The 18,185-nt window shown below is 45.3% G+C and overlaps 1 long non-coding RNA gene across 1 annotated transcript; it reads left to right on the top strand.

Moving 5' to 3' along the window:
- The first annotated feature begins 14,417 nt into the window (after positions 1–14,417).
- On the top strand, positions 14,418–16,557 carry LOC144306578 (uncharacterized). The gene is made up of 3 exons (XR_013373651.1): positions 14,418–14,613; positions 15,259–15,323; positions 16,218–16,557. It is a non-coding gene; the product is annotated as an uncharacterized LOC144306578 (long non-coding RNA).
- The last annotated feature ends 1,628 nt before the right edge of the window (positions 16,558–18,185 follow it).

Here is an 18,185-nt window from a genome sequence, read left to right as displayed (position 1 = left end):
TCCACGTGGACTTAGGTCTTCCGGCTTGGACAACGGGGCGACCTAGCAAACCAAGGCTGGGGAAGCCGGGCACCTAGAATTAGTGTGAGAATCAAGAAGCTTTTAGTTTGGTGGCAATATCTCTCCCTGCCTGTAAGACATCCCTTTCTTCTATTTTCTTTCTAAACAAAAAAAAAAAAAAAAAAAAATGTTTTCTTTGTGTTGCTTGGTCACTCGTTCAACACGGAAAAAGGAACTGTTTCTATTCTCTTTATCATTTGCTATTTATTTAGTGTTCAGAGGTAGAGTCCAATACTTGTGGAAAATCCTGTGCTTGAACTGGTAATTCTGGCTTCTTGAAGCATCTTTTCATGTAATTTTATTTGGGGGTGTACAGATTTTATTTTCACTGATTGCCAAAAAGAACATTTAATATTACTGAGTCTCTTGGGCTTTTGCTTTTGGTTTGGTTGTCTTTTACACAACTGCAAAGTTGTAGAGCAGTAAGGCTAAGGTAAGTTTTTTTTTTATTTTATTTTTTTCTGTTTCCTTTTTTATTTCAGAAAAGAAACTATGCTAAGGGAAAACGGAATATAAGAAATTTAAATTAAAAAATGTTATCAGTGGGGTTTGGGACAAAGTTGTTAGGTATGTCAGTAGAAAAGGAAAATAAAGAGGAATGAAAATTTTAAATAATAAAGTTGGTCTTAGAGTTTTTAATCTGCATTCTCAGGGATCCCTGGGTGGCTCAGCGGTTTAGCACCACCTTTGACCCAGGGCGTGATCCTGGAGACCCTGGGATCGAGTCCCGCATTGGGCTCCCTGCACGGAGCCTGCTTCTCCCTCTGCTGTGTCTCTGCCTCTCTCTGTGTCTCATGAACAAATAAATAAAATCTTAAAAAAAAAAAAAAGGAACACACACACACACACACACACAGGGAGAAGGTGACCATTTGCAAGCCAAGGAGAGGCCTGAGAAGAAACCAAGCCTACTGACACCTCGATCTCGGACCTGTGAGGAGGTTAATTGTCCTGGAAGCCCATGGTACCCCCTCGCGGCGGCCCAAGCACGTCAGCACACGTACCCGTAATTGTCTCGGTGGGCACTTGCAGCTAAGTTGCAGGAGAACCTTTTGAAGGACCCAGGAGAGCTGCTGTAGGACCTACCCCTGCCACACCCCATCTGGCTCCTCTGGTTCTCCCCAAAAACCCAGAGGGATGCCTTTGCCCAGGAGACCCGACTCCCGATGCCTGGGCCCAGACTGGAAGCTAAATTGCTATGCAGTGGGCGGCTTGTCAGAGCAGACAGTGGAATGCTTTTTAGTGGGCTCCTCATTACAAGACTGGGAGGGGATTGGCACATAATGAGCCCTCAAGAAATATTTGTTCACGAGTGAGTGGAGGCTCTGGGAGCCTGATGAACGCCTTTCTCCAGATGGGGAATCTTTCCACCCAAAGAAACTGTCTATAGTCCTTTTTTTTTTTAATTTTAAGATTTTATTGATTTATTCCTGAGAGACACAGAGGGAGAGGCAGAGACCCAGGCAGAGACCCAGGCAGAGGGAGAAGCAGGCTCCCTGTGGGGAGCCCGATGGGGGACTCGATCCCGGGACCCCGAGCTCAACCACGGAGCTGCTCAGGTGCCCCTATAGTCCACTTTCTTCTCCTTTTTCAGAGCCACAACCCTCGTCCCCTCTTTCAAATTCTAAAACTATTTTTCTCACCGTATATTACCCTTCTCTCTTCGGTAACAAAATCTGATTGATTGCATTCCAGAGGACAATGTCATTTTGCCTGCAGGAAGATTCCGGGCAAACAGTATCATCCCGCAACACGCAGACCAGCCCTACAACAGGGCAAAAAAGGGATCCTTCTCAGCGCTCTCGTCTACCTTTTTCGCAAGGTCAAATTTTCCTCTCAAAGGACAACAAGCTGATGCTGGCTTCAGGCTTTGCCGTTTGCGAAGCATATTAACATATATTATCTCGTATAATCTTCACAACAACACAGTAGGTCAAGTTTTATCAGAAAAGAGGGACCTCAGGAAGGTAGTAAGGCCTCGGTGTGCAGATAAAGAGTCCGTGGATTATTTACACAGCACCTAACATCAACCCAGACATGAGATGGGCCAAATTATTTATAGTGATGAATTATAACAAGACAAAAAGCATTTCAAGGATCTGATGGAACTGGTAAAAAAAAAAAAAAAAGCTGACTTTTCTTTTATCATCTGGGAATAAGCACGGCACGTGGACGGTAAGGACCCAACAGCTCCCTTGCATCTACAGAAAATACCCTAAACATGCACACCTTTCCACCTGGGCTGGACAACACCTCTCCTAGTGGGCTTTGTAATGCGTTTTACTGTTTCTGTGTCTAAGTAAATGCTCATAAGAGCGACTGACTCAGTCTGACCAACTGTTAAGATATTTATTGGTATATTTTGATGCTACAGGTAACATGATGACCAGGTTTAGAGTGTGTTCGGGAATGTCCGTTCTGGTACGTTGCCATTATGTCTTCTCAGTCTTTCTGGAGATTCAAAGCTGGTGAGCAACGTTCTCTTTATAAATGGCCAAAAGATTTCTGACCAAGTCAAGGATGAACCAGTGGCTGGTGCGTTGGATAAAACAAAACGCCCCCCAAAGTACTTGACTATGACCTTATCACAGTAAAGGAAACCAGCTACAGCCCCTCCTTGTCAGATGCATCTCATTTTGCAGAGAAACCCACATGTCTAGGTCCTAACAGGAGTTGCCAATCACAGATGTCTTGGGGAGATGATGATTTTTTTTTTCTATTTCTAAGCATGAGTCATGGAACACAAAAGCACCAACAGTTGAGACACCATATGCGAACCACTGCGTCTCGGTGCTCCACGCTGAGCTGGAGCTGCCTGCTTTCTTCATGCCTCCTCCAGCAGCACCCAGAGAGCTGCTACAAGCTGTTGTCGCCTCAGATGGGCTCTTCTGTTGAAACAACAGTCTCTGAAAAAAATGGCTTTCACAGAACATTTGGGACCAGGAAGGAGAGCAAGTTAGCAGGGGAAAATGTAGACTTATAAGGGCCACATTTGGTCCTGAGGTCAGCAACCAAAAAAAAAAAAAAGAAAAGAAAAGAAAAGAAAGAAAGAAAGAAAACTTGACTTCTTACGAATCAAGAAAACTTTCCATTGTTATCAGTTCCATCACTTTGTGCAGCGATTTGCCTTTGCTTTACATCTGATCTGAGATGACAGTCCTGCTCTGCCACCTGCACAAGTTGGTTTTGAGTCGTTCTGCTTGCTTAGGGAATAGGGTATAAAATACCTTTCGTGTTTGCTTATTTCATTCCTAAACCCCAGGTAGCTGGCCCTCCTAGGAAGAAGCCAAGTTTCACAGTGAGTACGTGACAGGGGTGTGCAGGACTGAAGTGTGTCTCTTCAGCCCCCTTCAAACCTCGCCCTCGCCAGCTGAACCCAGTCACTGAAGAGCTGGACTTCACCCAGCCTCCTCAGATGGATGCAGCCAACCATAAAACCCAGTTTTATGGGCAGTCATAAAACTACTGCAGGAGTGCCACTCTCAACACACACACACACGTGCACACCCACACAGACATATACGCACATCCACCCCCCCCCCCATGAGCCCATTCTCATGGACTCCTCAATCCAAACTATCCCTCTTCTTTGTCCTCCACTGGATTTTATTTTTTTTATTAAATATTTTATTTATTTATTCAGAGAGAGAGAGAGAGAGAGGCAGAAGGAGAAGCAGGCCCCATGCAGGGAGCCCAACGTGGGACTCGACCCCAGGTCTCCGGGATCACGCCCTTGACTGAAGGCAGCGCTAAACCACTGAGCCACCCGGGCTGCCCCCTCCACTGGATTTTAAATTACTTGAATGTTTGAACTCCTTTTCCTAAACTCATATTTGTCTCCATTTAGAGCCATCAGATCATGAAGGCCCTGTGGGCCCGACAGGTCAGAGTGGTTGCCGCCGGTAGGCAGCTTGTGGAATCTGAATTCAGACGTGGACATTGAAATAATCCATGAAACAGAGTAAAAACTACAGTCCCTTCCCATAAATTAAGGTCAGTGACTCCTTTCTCAGGAAGAAAAACAGCGGAAGAAAAGAAAAATTAAACACCCAGACTAAAATAACTTCTTAAAAATGATCTTTAGAATTATTTTCACTTATTTTTCCCATTGGCATCATTTTTATCGGAAGCTTTCTGGACTCATGGCCTCTCCACCACAGTAAAAAATTATTCCTAATTTGGTTCTTTTTCTGGTCTGTTGTAATTGATCTCAAAATACAGGACAAGAGAAATCCAAGTAAAAAGGAGCCAGGGTTCAGAGAAAATAGCAAGACAATGGGTCCACTTCCTACAGTGGCAGCCAAGGTGTGAGGTCCTAAAGCCTTTTCTTGGTGTCTATGAAAAAAATGAAATCACACACTATCAGCCGTTGGCAGAGATCCATGGTAGTAAAGGTAACAGAAAACATAAATCAATTAAACCTTGGAGTTAATTCTGTCCAACTTCCTATTCTAGCAGAGGGGGGCGGGGAACGAGACCCAGAGAACTGAAACGACTTGCTTGAGGTCACTAAGGCAGTTTGCGGCAAAGCTGGGGTTACGTCCTTGGTTCCCGGATTCCTCGTCATGGACTCACAGAATCCCAGGGTTGGGAGGGACTGTCCAGTCTAAGCAGCCAGTTGCCACCAGGTTTGTGGCTGAGCTTTGGAGAATGAGATCGATCTCACTTCTTTCCAGGGCATTCTAACCTGCTGTGGGACATCCCTGAACATAAACATTTTGTTGTTGTTCCACCCCCAGTCCTCCTTGTGCCTTGGCAGGCTACCCATGGTTTCACCTTGCTTTCCCGGGCCATGCCCTCAGAGTGGAAGGTAGCTGAGACCTCTTCAGTGTCTCCTTCTTCCTGAGGCCCTGTTATAAGCCGATCTCTTGCGCTTTGGGCATACTTTGTCCTTCTCTTCAACGCATCACCCAAAACTGAATGCCGATACTCCGAAAGTGGTTACACTGGCCCAGAGAAGACAGGAGCAGTTCAGCATTCAGGAAGGACATATCTTTCCATAATGTAGCCAAAGATGGACGGAGCGGACGGATGCAGTCTACTTCTACCCTAAGCCCTGGGGCCTTTTTATACCTGCCCGCTGTGCACTGGCTACCATCACACCCATGAAGTGCCAGTAAAGTTAGTGCTTGCGACCCAATGGAAGATAACTCACATATAAGCTTTCAAAATGCTTTTCTTAAAAAAATAAAAGATAAATAAATAAATAAATATAAATAAATAAATAAATAAATAAATAAATAAATAAATAAATAAATAAAATGCTTTTCTATCTTATTCAGCCCTTCTTCCTAACTTGTGCTATAAAGTCCTTTCGGGTCTTCATCTGGGCTGTCCTTCCAAATGCGTTTCTCCTGGGTCGGGACAGAGCTGAGTCCCATGACTCAGCATGAGCAGCATCTCTCCGAGTGACTGCGGGTCATCACCTAGGACCAGTTTTTGCTGAGTTTACTCATTGAACCTGTTAAGGAACTGCCATTATACTGGCTTCTAGTCACATGCCTTTGGTATGGCACACCTGGGTATCATCAGGAGAGACTGTGCCGAATGCCTTGCGGATACCCCACAGTGGCAGCATTTCCTGGACCTACCAGTCTACTGGTCCTGTCGAAAGATAAAAAGAATTTGCATTATGGTGAACTTAGACTTGAGCATCTGCTACTGCTGCTCGGCTACTCCAGCAAATACTCGTGAGTAGGTCCGTGCCCTGGTTGTCCATTCTGCTACATAAAAGTGGCAGGGAAATTCTCTTAAAGAACACTTCACCAATTTAAAGGAGGAGGTTGTCCAAGATGGTGTGTGTGTGTGTGTGTGTTTGACCCTGGTTACCCTTCTATGTCTGAAACCTTGGTTCCTCTTTTGACTTTGTTGACATCACAGCCCCCAAGCCATTTCAGGTACAGGATACACATCATGGAAGGGAAGGGGCCAGCTAGGCAGAAGGCTCCTCCCCGAGAACTAACCATAGAACCTATAAGACCAACACCCATACCCCATCCACCGGGTCTACAGAGCCACAGAAAACCAGTCTGGACCACCGCCACCCTCCCTCCCCTGAGGTTTAGGAACTGAGGGGCTCCCATCCACCCCAGCTGGGGGGTTCCCAGCTGTGACAATACTCCTCCGACCTTCGCCCAGATAATCACAGGAGTAGCTGTCTGCTTTTTCAGCCCATCCAGATGAAACCAACATTTTCTTTTTCAAGGAGTTAAGCAAACAACTATTCCTGTATGCTTATACACAGAAATTTATTTTTTTAAGTTTTTACTTAAACTCCAATTCGTTAACATACAGTGTAATATTAGTTTTTGGTGTACAATATAGTGATTCAACACTTCCCGTACAACACCCAGTGCTCATCACAACCAGTGTACTCCTTAATCCCCTTACGTATTTCACCCATTCCCCTCACCCATCTCCCCTCTGGTAACCATCCATTTGAGTCTTTGTGAAGAGTCTGTTCCTTGGTTTGCATCTTTCTCTCTCTCTCTCTTTTTTATCCCCTTTGTTCATTTGTTTTGTTTCTTTAATTCCACATATAAGTGAGATCATGTGGTTTTTGTCTTCCTCTGACTGACTTATTTCACTCAGCATTATGCTCTCCAGCTCCATCCATGTCTTTGCAAATGGCAAGATTTCATTCTTTTCATGACTGAATACTATCCTGTGAGACATAGGATATATATATATATGGGGTATTGAGATGTGTAAGTTCTTTATATATTTTGGATACTAACTCTTTATCAGACATGTCTTTGCAATTACCTCCTCCTGATCCCTGATCCATAGGCTGCCTTTTAGTTTTGTTGATTGTTTCCTTTGCTGGGCAGAAGCTTTTTTATTTTGATAAAGTCCCAATAGTTAATTTTTGCTTTTGTTTCACTTGCCTCAGGAATATATCTAGAAAGAAGTTACTATGGCTGATGCCAAAGAGGCTACTGCCTGTGTTCTCCTCTAGGATTTTTGTGGTTTCAGGTCTCGTATTTGGGTCTTTGATCCATTTTGAATTTACTTTTGTGTTCGGTGTAAGAAAGTGGCCCAGTTTCATTCTGTTGCATGTTGCTGCCCAGTGTTCCCAACTCCATTTGTTGAACAGACTTTTATTCCATTGGATATTCTTTCCTGCTTTGTCCTGGGTTAGGTAACCATATAGACGTGGGTTCATTTCTGAGTTTTCCATTCTGTTCCATTGACCTATGTGTCTGTTTTTGTACCAGGACCACACTGTTTTGATGACAACAGCCTTGTAATAGAACTTGAAGTCTGGAATTGTGATGCCTCCAGGTTTGCTTTCTCTTTTACGAATGCATTGCCTGCTGAAGGTCTTTTTTTTTTTTTTTTTTTTTTTGAAGGTCTTTTGTAGTTGCACACAAATTTCAGGATTGTGAAACTGACATTTCTGATTAAAGTTTATTGGTGACAGAAAGAAGGAAAGGAACCAAGGAAGGAAAGAAAGAAAGAAAAAAAGGAAGAGAAAAGAGCAGAGAAAGGAAAAAAGATAAAAGGGAGTTGTCTTGAAAGCGCTGGAAGCCACTGAGGTCTCCAGGCTCGACTTCCCCCAGAGCTCACCTGGACGTGCTTCTGACGAGCTGGCCTGCTCTTTCTTTCTCGTTGGAGGACAGAAGAGGGCAGGGAGTGGTCCAGTGCTGCTGCCCATGTGTGGCCCAGCAGGAGGCTTGGGGTGCCACTCCTGCAGGGCAAGGTCCTCAGAGCCCCCTCCTCAGACTTCCTTACTTGCTCCCCTGACATCACCCTCAGCTGCTTCCTGCCTCTAGTTTAGCTCACAGGTCTCTGTAGGCCTATTTCTACCTCTCATCCAATCTCCACTGAGGCTGGCAGGAGGCGTTTGCTCTGAGGGCTCTTTAGATGGATTTTGTGAATTTATGTTGCAAAAGAATCCCTCACAGCAACAGAAAAAAAGCATTCCAATCAAGCTAAAGATAAAAATTTGTGAAACCTGCAGGGCTTGATCTCACAACTCTGAAATCATGACCTGAGCCAAAATCAGGAGCTGGATGCTCAACCACCTGAGCTACCCAGGCATCCCCAAGAGTATATTTTTCTAATATTGGGTTGTTTTCTTGAAAGAATTTTGTCAACTTGATAGACAAAATGATGCTTGCTTTCTTTGATTTGTACTTCTTTAATTAGCAATGGTTTAAACCTATTTTCATATGAAAAAAAACTCATGCAACCTATGATCCTTCCTTAGACCAGCTAATGTGCCATTCATCCATTGAATTTCAGAGAAAAATACTTCCCTCCCTTAATAGAGATGTAATAACTTCTGTGTTTGGAAGCCACAAATCTTCTTGATCAAAATTCCATTTAAAATCATTACAAATAGGTCAGTAATCTCTGCCTTCAACAAAGGGGCTTCATCCCATTTTTTCAGCAGTTTATTGCATAAACATTATTTTTACCATCATTCCTCAATGCATCTGTGGGATCTCCAATGGGCAGAGACAGTGATAAATGAGCCTCCAGCTGTTACCATTCTTTAAAAAAAAAAAAGTAGTTTAATAAGCAGGCCTTTAACAAGTAGTTATGAGGACTGGAGTCATTTTCAGAGGCAGCTTTTAGGAAAAGGCTTCACCGTGGAGGATTCTTCAAAAAAACACTGACCTGTTTCATAACTATATGGCATGCAATATAACGCCCACACGTTGAATCCAATTCTGTCCATTTTCTGCTCTATTCCGGCAAATTACATCTGATGTTTGGACTCCAAATATCACAACACATAGTGGTGGACTTTGCAAAGCAGGAGAACTTACACTACTTAATTTGATCATATGGAAAGCAGGGAAGTGGACTCTAATTGTTTCAAAATCCAACTCCAAGAATGTGAGGGACTTAGTCAAGGTCAGCACTAGAATTCAGGTTTCTTTAACCAAAACATAGACTTTTCAAGAGAAATATAGTAAAGGAAGATGGAAGAACCATGGAGCTGGAGCCTAGATTCCAATCCTAGTTCTCCTTCCTATAAAATGTATGGCATTGGGTGGTCTGAGTTCTAGTCTTCTTGTGTATAAAATAAAAGTATTTCAGACACTGAGAATGGTAGCGAGAACTGGAAGTGACGCTGGTGTGCGTGGCAGGTACTAGTTACTACCGCAACACCACAGCAGTTCCCACTTACCTGGGCCTTCCTCGCTGGGCAACTGTTTTCCAAGGCACATCCCACAAACACATATGCCAGAAGATGTTCTCTGAAATAGGGTCTTATCATTAAGTATGTTTAGGGACCTTGCCCACCCTATCTCCCTCTTTGAAATGAACATTTTAAGAGCTCCGTCGGCGTTTAATCCCCAGGAGGGGAAGAGACATACCTGTCCTGCTCTGCACTATCTTCCCAGGGCCCGATATAAAGCCTGGTACATGGTAAGCGCTCAATAAAAATGGTTAACGAATGACGAAGTGACTAAATGGCAGCATAAGAAGTCCTGCTTCAGGAACTTTTAAAAAAACAAAAACAAAACTAATTTTGCGGAAACCAGCCTTTCCAAAACTTATATGAGAATCCATTTTTCTCTGAATACCTGCAAACTACCTGCCTGAGAAAAACTATTCTAGAAGAGTTAGTGCCCTCTCAGCCCCTCGCTGGCTGTGGGTAGTCTGCTGCCAGAGACATGATGGCAGGTAGCACCCAACAGGGTTTCCATTCTAATCATTGCCAACTTCATAGGAAGCCCGGACTGGCTTTTCCCAATACCTGAAGATACAGCTGACTGCCTCTCTCCATCCACCAATTTCCTGAGGAAATGCAAACACTAAGTTCACTGTCAGTCTTTGAGAAAAACCAGGAAAGTTAGCACAATGCAAATCTGCCATGTATTTCAAGAAGACATAAGAATTTCTTCTTCGAAGCACTAATAAATTAACAGAGTCCCAACTTCCACCACTAGAATGATGTTGAGTTTTAGTGTTTAAATTTCTCCCTTGGAGGGGGAAAAAAAAAGGATGGCATTTCTACCACCGCAAAGACATTCCAAATGAGATTATTTTATTTGCACAGAAGTCTTTGTAAGCGTGACCCTTGCCGAGGGAAAGCTCTCAGGAGTGATGGGAGCAGGCGTATTGGTCCCCAGGAGTCACAGCCTTGACTCTCCCTCACGGGGAGAGATACCCCACGGGGGGACTGAAGAACACATGCAGCCTTGAAGCTGCTAGCTGAGGGGGAGCGTCCTTCTCTTGAGTCAGCTTGGGCTGCCTCAACAAAATATCGCAAACAGGGTGGCTGCTTAAAAACAGAACCGTATTTCTCCCAGTTCTAGAAGCTGGAAGTTCCAGTGAAGGTGCTGGCTGATTCAGCTCCTCATGAATCTCATCCTGCCTTGCAGAGAGCCACCTTCTTGCTTTGTCCTCACATGGGGGAGAGAGCTCTGGTCTTTCTTCCTCTACTTGTAAGGATGCCAGTCCTATTGGGTCAGGGCCCTGCTCTCATGAACTCATTTTACTTTTATTATCGCCTTACAGGTCCTGTCTCTAAATACGGTCACAGTGGAGTTAGGGCTTCAGCATATGCATTTGGGGGAGACATAAACAGTCCAGAACACTAACCTTCTGCTGGAATGAACACTACCAGCAAAGACCCACAAAGTCACCTGTCCTGCAGTTGCCAGAGAGCCTGAAGTTGAATGGACTTGACATAAACTAGCTACAGGTAGTGCACAGCTGAGCTCAGCGATAAGGAGTCAGGTGAACTAGTCTACACCCGACACACCTGGTCCCAAGGGTCGCATTGAATTTGAGGGGGGAAGAAAAGGAATAAAAATGCCACCCCAGACAATCCCAGTGTCTATCAACAGAGGAACAGAAAAATAAAATGTGGTCTAAAAAGACAATGAACTATTAGCCTTAAAGGAAGGAAGGAAATCCTGACACATGTCACAAGGAGGTGAACCTTGAGGACGTTATGCTAAGTGGACAAAGCCAGTCATGAAGGACAAAACCTGTATTATTCCACGTATAGGAGGTCCCCAGATAGTAGAATTCAGAGACAGGGAGTAGCGTAGTAGTTGCCAGGGGCTGTGGAAGGGGTGAGCGGGGAAGTATTGCTCAATCATCACGGCGTTTCAGTTTGACAAGGTAAGGCCCCGGGTAGAGGTGGTGGTGACGGTTGCGCAACACATGGATGCGCTTGGCCCTACTGAGCTGCACCCTTGAGAACGATGAAGATGATAAATTCTATGCCTGTGTGTTTTACCATGCTTTTTGAAAGCAGCACCCACTATGATTAAAACAGACAAAACTTCTCCAAAGAAGTGGTGGACAGCCCTAGACAGCGACCTCGGCGTTCCCACGCAAGCGCCAGGCCCAGCCCGCCACCGAGCACGGATAACCGTTACCAGTGCCTCCCCGGGCCACAGCTGCACACCTTTGAGAAGTAGGGATATTTCTAAAGTGGTGGCTTCTGTTGAAGCCTGGAGTTAACTCTCTCGAAGGTCACGGGCTGTGCTGAGGCAACCGGGCTGTGGCAAGCTCCGTGGCATCTCATGACTCACCCTCCACCCCACGCCGCGCTCGGCAGCGGCCCTAGCTGCGAAAGCATCACCTCTTGGCAGAGGCTCGCAAGGCCTGGCATCCCTTCCCAACTCTGGCTCTCCGAAATGTTTTCTTAAAAGCACCTCTTCCCATAAGGGCAACACAAACAAGCTGCCTGTGAGTCATAAAACTATAGAACACACACTAAGTCCATGTAATGATCTTTATGTAATTTGCTTCTTAGTCATTGTCTAGCCATTAGGTAAATATGCAGCATGTATTTCTTTGAAAATAAAGGTCTCTATTAGAACAACCACTGTAAACACCCTGAGCCGTAAAGAGTTCCACAACAAGTTTCACCAAAAGGAGCTTTCAAAAGATAAGAATAGATTTGTTTTGCAGTCATTTGAGGTGAAATAGCCAACAGGATTTCCCCCAAGTCTACTCCGGGCATTAACTGCTTGATGGGATGAGCACTGGGTGTTCTTCTATATGTTGGCAAATTGAACACCAATAAAAAATAGTTATAAAAAAATAAAAAAATAAAAAATAAAAGATATAGCTATGTAAAATAATAATAATAATATTGCATCGGAAAGGAGTCACGATGGCCTGCACGGCGGGGACAAATGCCGAAGCCTCTCCGGGGGGTGCCGTGCCCGGGAACCAGCAGGGAGCCTCACGGGTACGACCAAGGCCCCACCGGGCTTCCTTTCCTACCCTTGACCCTGACCCCCGGCCTCATTGCCGCACAGCAGGTGCCCCTGCGGCCGGAGGCTCCAAGGCGGCCTCATGCTCTCTTCCCAGCACTGCATGCGTAAGAAAGTTGGGCTCTTCGTGCTGCTCGCAAGAGACGGGCCCAAAGCTCATATTGCTTCACACCTAACCTAGCAGGATTTATTCAAAGTTCTGTTTCCCTATAACGAAAATGGGGGCAGTTGGATTTCACAGAGCAACGTAAGGCTCTGTTAGAAAAGTCCAAGAAGAAGTTGCGAGAAACAGGCGTCGTCACCTACACAGAACCCAACATCACACTCAGACACGCAGACACTTAGACGCACACATTCACACATGCTCAGCCTCACACACACACACACGCACACACTCCCTCGCTCTCAGATGTCTGGCAAAGGGTTGGGAGGAACTAGGCCCCGGGACCAGCCCTCCTGCCTCCAGGGCCGATGCGGGCCGTCGCTTCGCTGACTGTGACACCGACTTTTACCTTAAAGCTCAGACTTGCCGCTCAGCCCCTCCCCACCCCTCAGGCAGCAAAACTCTTCCATCCTGTTGGCTCTTAAACTGGAACCGGTGTGCCTGGCCTCTCTGATCTAAGCTTCTTCATTCTTGAATCCAGAAATCTTAAGAGATCAAATCAACCACAAACGGAATTTCATGTCAATGAACTATCTTTTTTTTTTTTTTTTTTGCCTATTTGTGTAAAGGGGGAAACATATATTACTGTATGTATCGGTTGTAAAATTCCTTAAATGCCAACCTGATTTTTTCTATGGTTTATTCTTTAGTGATGACATCACCTTGAAATGTCTCCAAAAGGGTATGTGAGAGAATAATGTTCCTCTAGGGGCTCATGGGCTTCCATGGGTCAATCCAGATATTCCATCCTCTGTCCGTAGAGTTTGATGAGCCGCATGGACATACCATCTGAATCCTGAATGCACGGACATGAGACGGGATGGCTGATACTCCAGGAGTCTGCTCGGCTCCCTAAATCTCTCCTCCCTTCAAAAAGAAACAAAACCACCTTATTTCTACATTATTAAGTTTATTGAATAGAATTGATTTAATTCTGTTGAATTAAGGTCAAGAAGTTGGAGGAGCTATCCTTCCACAGCTACCGTGGCGGTTGGGAGGGAATAGGGGGGATGACCATATATGTGTTTTTTAAGGAAAGAGGAAGGAAGCCTCTCCTGGAGGAGGAGATTCTCAAGTCCTTTTTCCACTGTGTCCCAGAACCAGGATGTACCCCAAAGTTATCCTCTGTGGGTGACAGATCCTGGGGTGTCCTGCTCCACTTGCATCACAGGAACAGAAAGGGTAGATGAACGGATGCCAAGAGGAGAGGAGCAGCGATTCCTAGGTACATGTGCGTAGTTAAGCAGACCAGAGATAAGGGGGATTGTGTGACCTCAGGAGAGAACGGCGGGCTCCCTGTTCCTACAGTGGGCTCCCAACCCTTCAGAGAGGCAGCCAAGGTCACACTACTACCTGCAGTGGCCACCAGTCACATCTCTACTTTGCCCATGTCACCTCTAGCCCTGCTCTTGAATCAACAGACCCCACACTTCAATGAATATAATATAAAGAGACGTATGAATCCAATGTCATGTAAAGTATGCTGACTGGGGACGCCTGGTGGCCCAGGGGTTGAGCCTCTGCCTTTGGCTCAGGTCATAATCCTGGGGTCCTGGGATCAAGTCCTGCATCGGGCTCCCTGCATGGAGCCTGCTTCTCCCTCTGCCTGTGTCTCTGCCTCTCTTTCTGTGTGCTCTCTCTATTCATGAGAATAAATACAATCTTTTAAAACATAATAAAGTATACCAATTGAAAGTCAAACAGAGGAGGATTGGTAAAATACATCCGGGTTTTGGGTTGCATAACACACATTACTGTTGGGCCTAAGCCCTGCCAACCCTCTTCTCTAGGTGGACTCTAGTTTCCACTCATCCCTCAAGACTGGCTGGATCAGGAGTGACCTCAATGAACCCTTCCCAAGGTACACTCCTCATCCAGGCTTCTCTCCAGAACTTTATAGTACTGATCACATTGCTCTCTAAATCAGCCAATCATCTTGCTTGCCTAGAATTTGGAATTCTGTGAAAGAGTCTTTAATCTTTCAATCCACAGTTCAGTGCCTGGCCCTAGAGACATGAGGTACATGATGCTGAACATAAACCCGCCTCAATCTACCGACAAGTACTTGTTGAGGATCAATCTTTAGATGAACTGAAGAGACCCCATGGGAAATGAAGACTAAATAGAAGACATGATTGCTTTCCCTAAAGAGCTCATATTTTTGTTAGAAAGGATGCATTTGAGTGACAACATGTACGCTATGGTCAAATTTCTAAAGTACCCAAAGGACACGGATGGGAATTTGACTAGTAAGAGAAGCTACACGGAAGACAGGCAAAGGTCTTGGGCACAGGGACTGAGAGGAAGGGTGACAAGGGAAGAACACATGAACCGCGAGGCCGCTGAGCGCTAGGTTGTGAACATAACCATTGAGCAGTCAGTCCTCTGGTAAAACATTTGTTGCCTCCTTCACTAATCATGTGATCTTGAGTATGTTCTTTGGATGCTCGCTGCCTCAGCTTTCTCTGTCCAACTGGGGAAACCTCAAATTGTTTGTACGAAGATTCAATAGGATAATGCATAGGCAGCCCTTAGAGGACGCAATGCAAATGTGTTCCTCAATCTTAGCTATTAGAATGCACCAAGGGGGCATGAGCCCAGCTTGCTTACAAGATAGAGACAAGGGCCACGTGCGTGTTGGCATCCACTAAGAAGCGTGCAAACCTTAGTTTAGAGAAATATGGTTGGCCTGGATTATGAAGGGCCTGGAAAACGGGCAGATGGATTTAAACATCACGTGGGGAAAAACAGGACCCCAGAGGGATTCCTCTAGCCCCACTGAGAATAAGGAGCTGAGCCCCAGTCCTGACCCCAAGTCTCCTCACTTCTTTCTCCCAGAGCTGAACACGGGCCTGCCCAGCATACCAACTATCTACTGGGGCTTCCAACAAATCAGATCTTCGGTAATTTTGATTACTGTGTGGGGTTTTGTTTCGTTTTGTTCCATTATTAAGGAGTGCCTAAAATAGGCTAAAACAGTAAAATCTCTTCTCATCTCTATGTCTTTGACCTCAACTCAAAAACATGTTCCTCAATTTTCACATCTTCACAATATAGATGAAGCCAGTACCTCCCCAGGGTACAGGTAGGAGGAGTATCCATCCAACATCTTGGAAACCTTGGGTCCAATGGCCCTAGAAGGGCTGACCTTCCCGCATCTCACTGTCCCTAAGGTCTACGCCCTTCTGAAGGTTCCTCCTCTCCATTTTCATGCACCTGACTGTCCTTAACAGAGTAATGGTTTTCTCCCCAAACACCATTGCACATACAGCTGCTTCCTTTCTCTGTGCTTCACATCTTATTTCCCATTTGTTCCAAGTTTCCATGCTTCTTTCAAATCATAAAAACTAAGATACCGTCCATCACCGACTCCCAACAGGTTTGGTTTCCATTTCACCTGCACTCCTCGTAGGCTGGAGCCAACTCTTGCTGGCTCACTGGAGCCCACGTGACATTTTCAAGAGTCCCAAAAATTGGTTGTAAAACAGTTGGCAATTTGAAATCACCCACAGTAGGAGCATTTACACCATGGAAATCGCCATACATTACAAATCGTGGCTTGATTTATTATTTTATTGAATGTCCAGCCTAAAGAAAGTGATAGAGAAAATGTGAATATTGCAGATTAAACTTTAAAATGTGTCTTGTTGGTAGACGTTATATTGTGAACAACAATAAGTAATTGAGGAAACATCCCTCCAGGGTTTGAAAACTACTTTTTGGTTCGACAAAGAAGTTGCTTGCATCATGACTTCATTGTTTCACTTTTGTCTCCCTGATGAATGGTAAACTATCAGCCGGCATTTATATTGGAGTCACATTCTGAGAGCAAGCACTACGTCCCTCACCGCTACCCACAGCACCGGATTCCCTGGGGAGAGATGGCATTTGTTCAGTCCGGTCGCACGGGAACCCTAGTGGCCAGCCCTCTGCAGCCTGCATGCCGGGAGCTGAGCCCTGCCCTCGCTGCAGACCCTACCCTCCTCATACAACCCACCCCCGACGCGGGCCCTCCGTGAGGACTACCTACGCCTGCCTTCTTTGCTCACAGGCTTTGGAATCTGAGAATTTCCCAACAGTGAGACGCCTCAGAGATTGTGAAATAAGTAGGTGCACGTCTTCAGCACGTATATAAATGATGGGAAGGGAAATCATATTCCCTCAGGCTGGGCGTTAATAAAAACTTAGGACAAACTCTAAAGACACTCAACTGGGCCTCATTTTTCCACACATTCTGCTTTGTGCTTTTGGAAAATTTACACCTGGGTACAAAATTGTTCTTGCCAACTAATTGCACCTGCAGTAGGGCTAATTGGAGGGGCAGGGATCCAGCTGTGCTTGCAATTAGATAATTGCTGTTGTAATTCTTTGACTAAGAACAATGATCATTTTTAGATAGTACTTCCAGGTTTTCAGTCGTTTCTAGGCGCCATGTGGTTATTTTCCCAATAACCTTACATACCATACACCTTTACGATGGCGAATCCCGCAGAGAGAGAGCAGGGCAGAAGCAGAAGCTCTCTGATTGCACTGGAGAAGAACAAGGCCACCCCAAACACACACATTGCACCATATTGCTCATGTGTTTAAAATCAGCAAGAGCCTCTTGGGATCTGCTAGATCAAATCCAACCCCTTTAGTAGGATATGCAGGCTCTTCCTCATTGGACTCCGTCCATTCCACCTGTGTCATTCCTACATTCTTTCACCTTCCCAGAAGCACCCTGGGCTCTAGCCTCACAGCTCTATCATTCTCTGTGCGTAACATATTCTAAAGGACCACCACACATTCACAACTGACCTACTGCCACATGCCCTTCTTCTCCCTCTCTCGGAAAAAATACACTTACCTGAGCTCCACTGTCACCACCCTTGGAGAGCAGCCCCTCAATGCCCCCACATGCAATCAATTGGCCAGTACAACTCTGCACTCCAAAGCAAAATTGTTCCATGTGGGATGTTATAACTGAATTATTCCCATGTGTTTGTCTATGCAATTAGACTTTATTATGAGCTTTCCAGAGGAGGAAGGGCCTCTCCTTCATCTCCATATCTTCTTCCACCCATGGGAAACAGAAGCAGGTACATGTTCAGCAATGACCATGGGAGGAAAATATCAAGTTGGTCTATCTAAGGAAGGCGGTGGACATTTAGTTCTGGTTTCTGATGGAGGGACTGGAGCAGCTGAGGAGGAAATCTCAGACCTCATGGTGGAAAAGGAGGAGGTCTGACCAGGTTGTGGGAGGTACCTCCCGGCTAGCTCAGCACTGTCACACAGGCTCAGGATGAGCCATCGGAGGGAAAGCCTCCCTCTGTGAGAGACAGGAGGAGCTCTCCCTCCACCGTATGGGCAAAGTAAGGCGTGATTTCACATTCTAGAAGGCCTTCTTATGTCGCCTATAATATTTCTTCCTTGATGGTAAATAACTGCCAACTAAAGATGAGATTTCTATCCAAAAGTGGCTTGATATATTTTCCCACAAACATCAGCTTCCATTTTGAAATTTTCTCTTCTACTAAAAGTGCCACCACCGTTGGCCCTATCACCTAAACCAGTGTGGACCTCCCGGGGAATAGAGACCAGTCCACATCATTCCTGAATTTCTCCCTTGTCCATCATCTCCTCATTGTCCCCACTGGCACTGTCTCAGGGCAGGTCCTCCTCATTGCTCACTTAGGTCACTACAACCACCTCCAAATTATCTCTCTGTCATCATTCCCAGCTCCATGAACTTAATCCAAAAGCTTCAGCTTGCTTCCCACCTC

This window comes from Canis aureus, chromosome 37 (assembly GCF_053574225.1).
Source record: "Canis aureus isolate CA01 chromosome 37, VMU_Caureus_v.1.0, whole genome shotgun sequence".
In the NCBI taxonomy this organism is placed as follows: domain Eukaryota; kingdom Metazoa; phylum Chordata; class Mammalia; order Carnivora; family Canidae; genus Canis; species Canis aureus.
The sequence above is the reverse complement of the archived record's forward strand: the minus strand, read 5'-3'. Positions and strand labels throughout refer to the sequence as shown.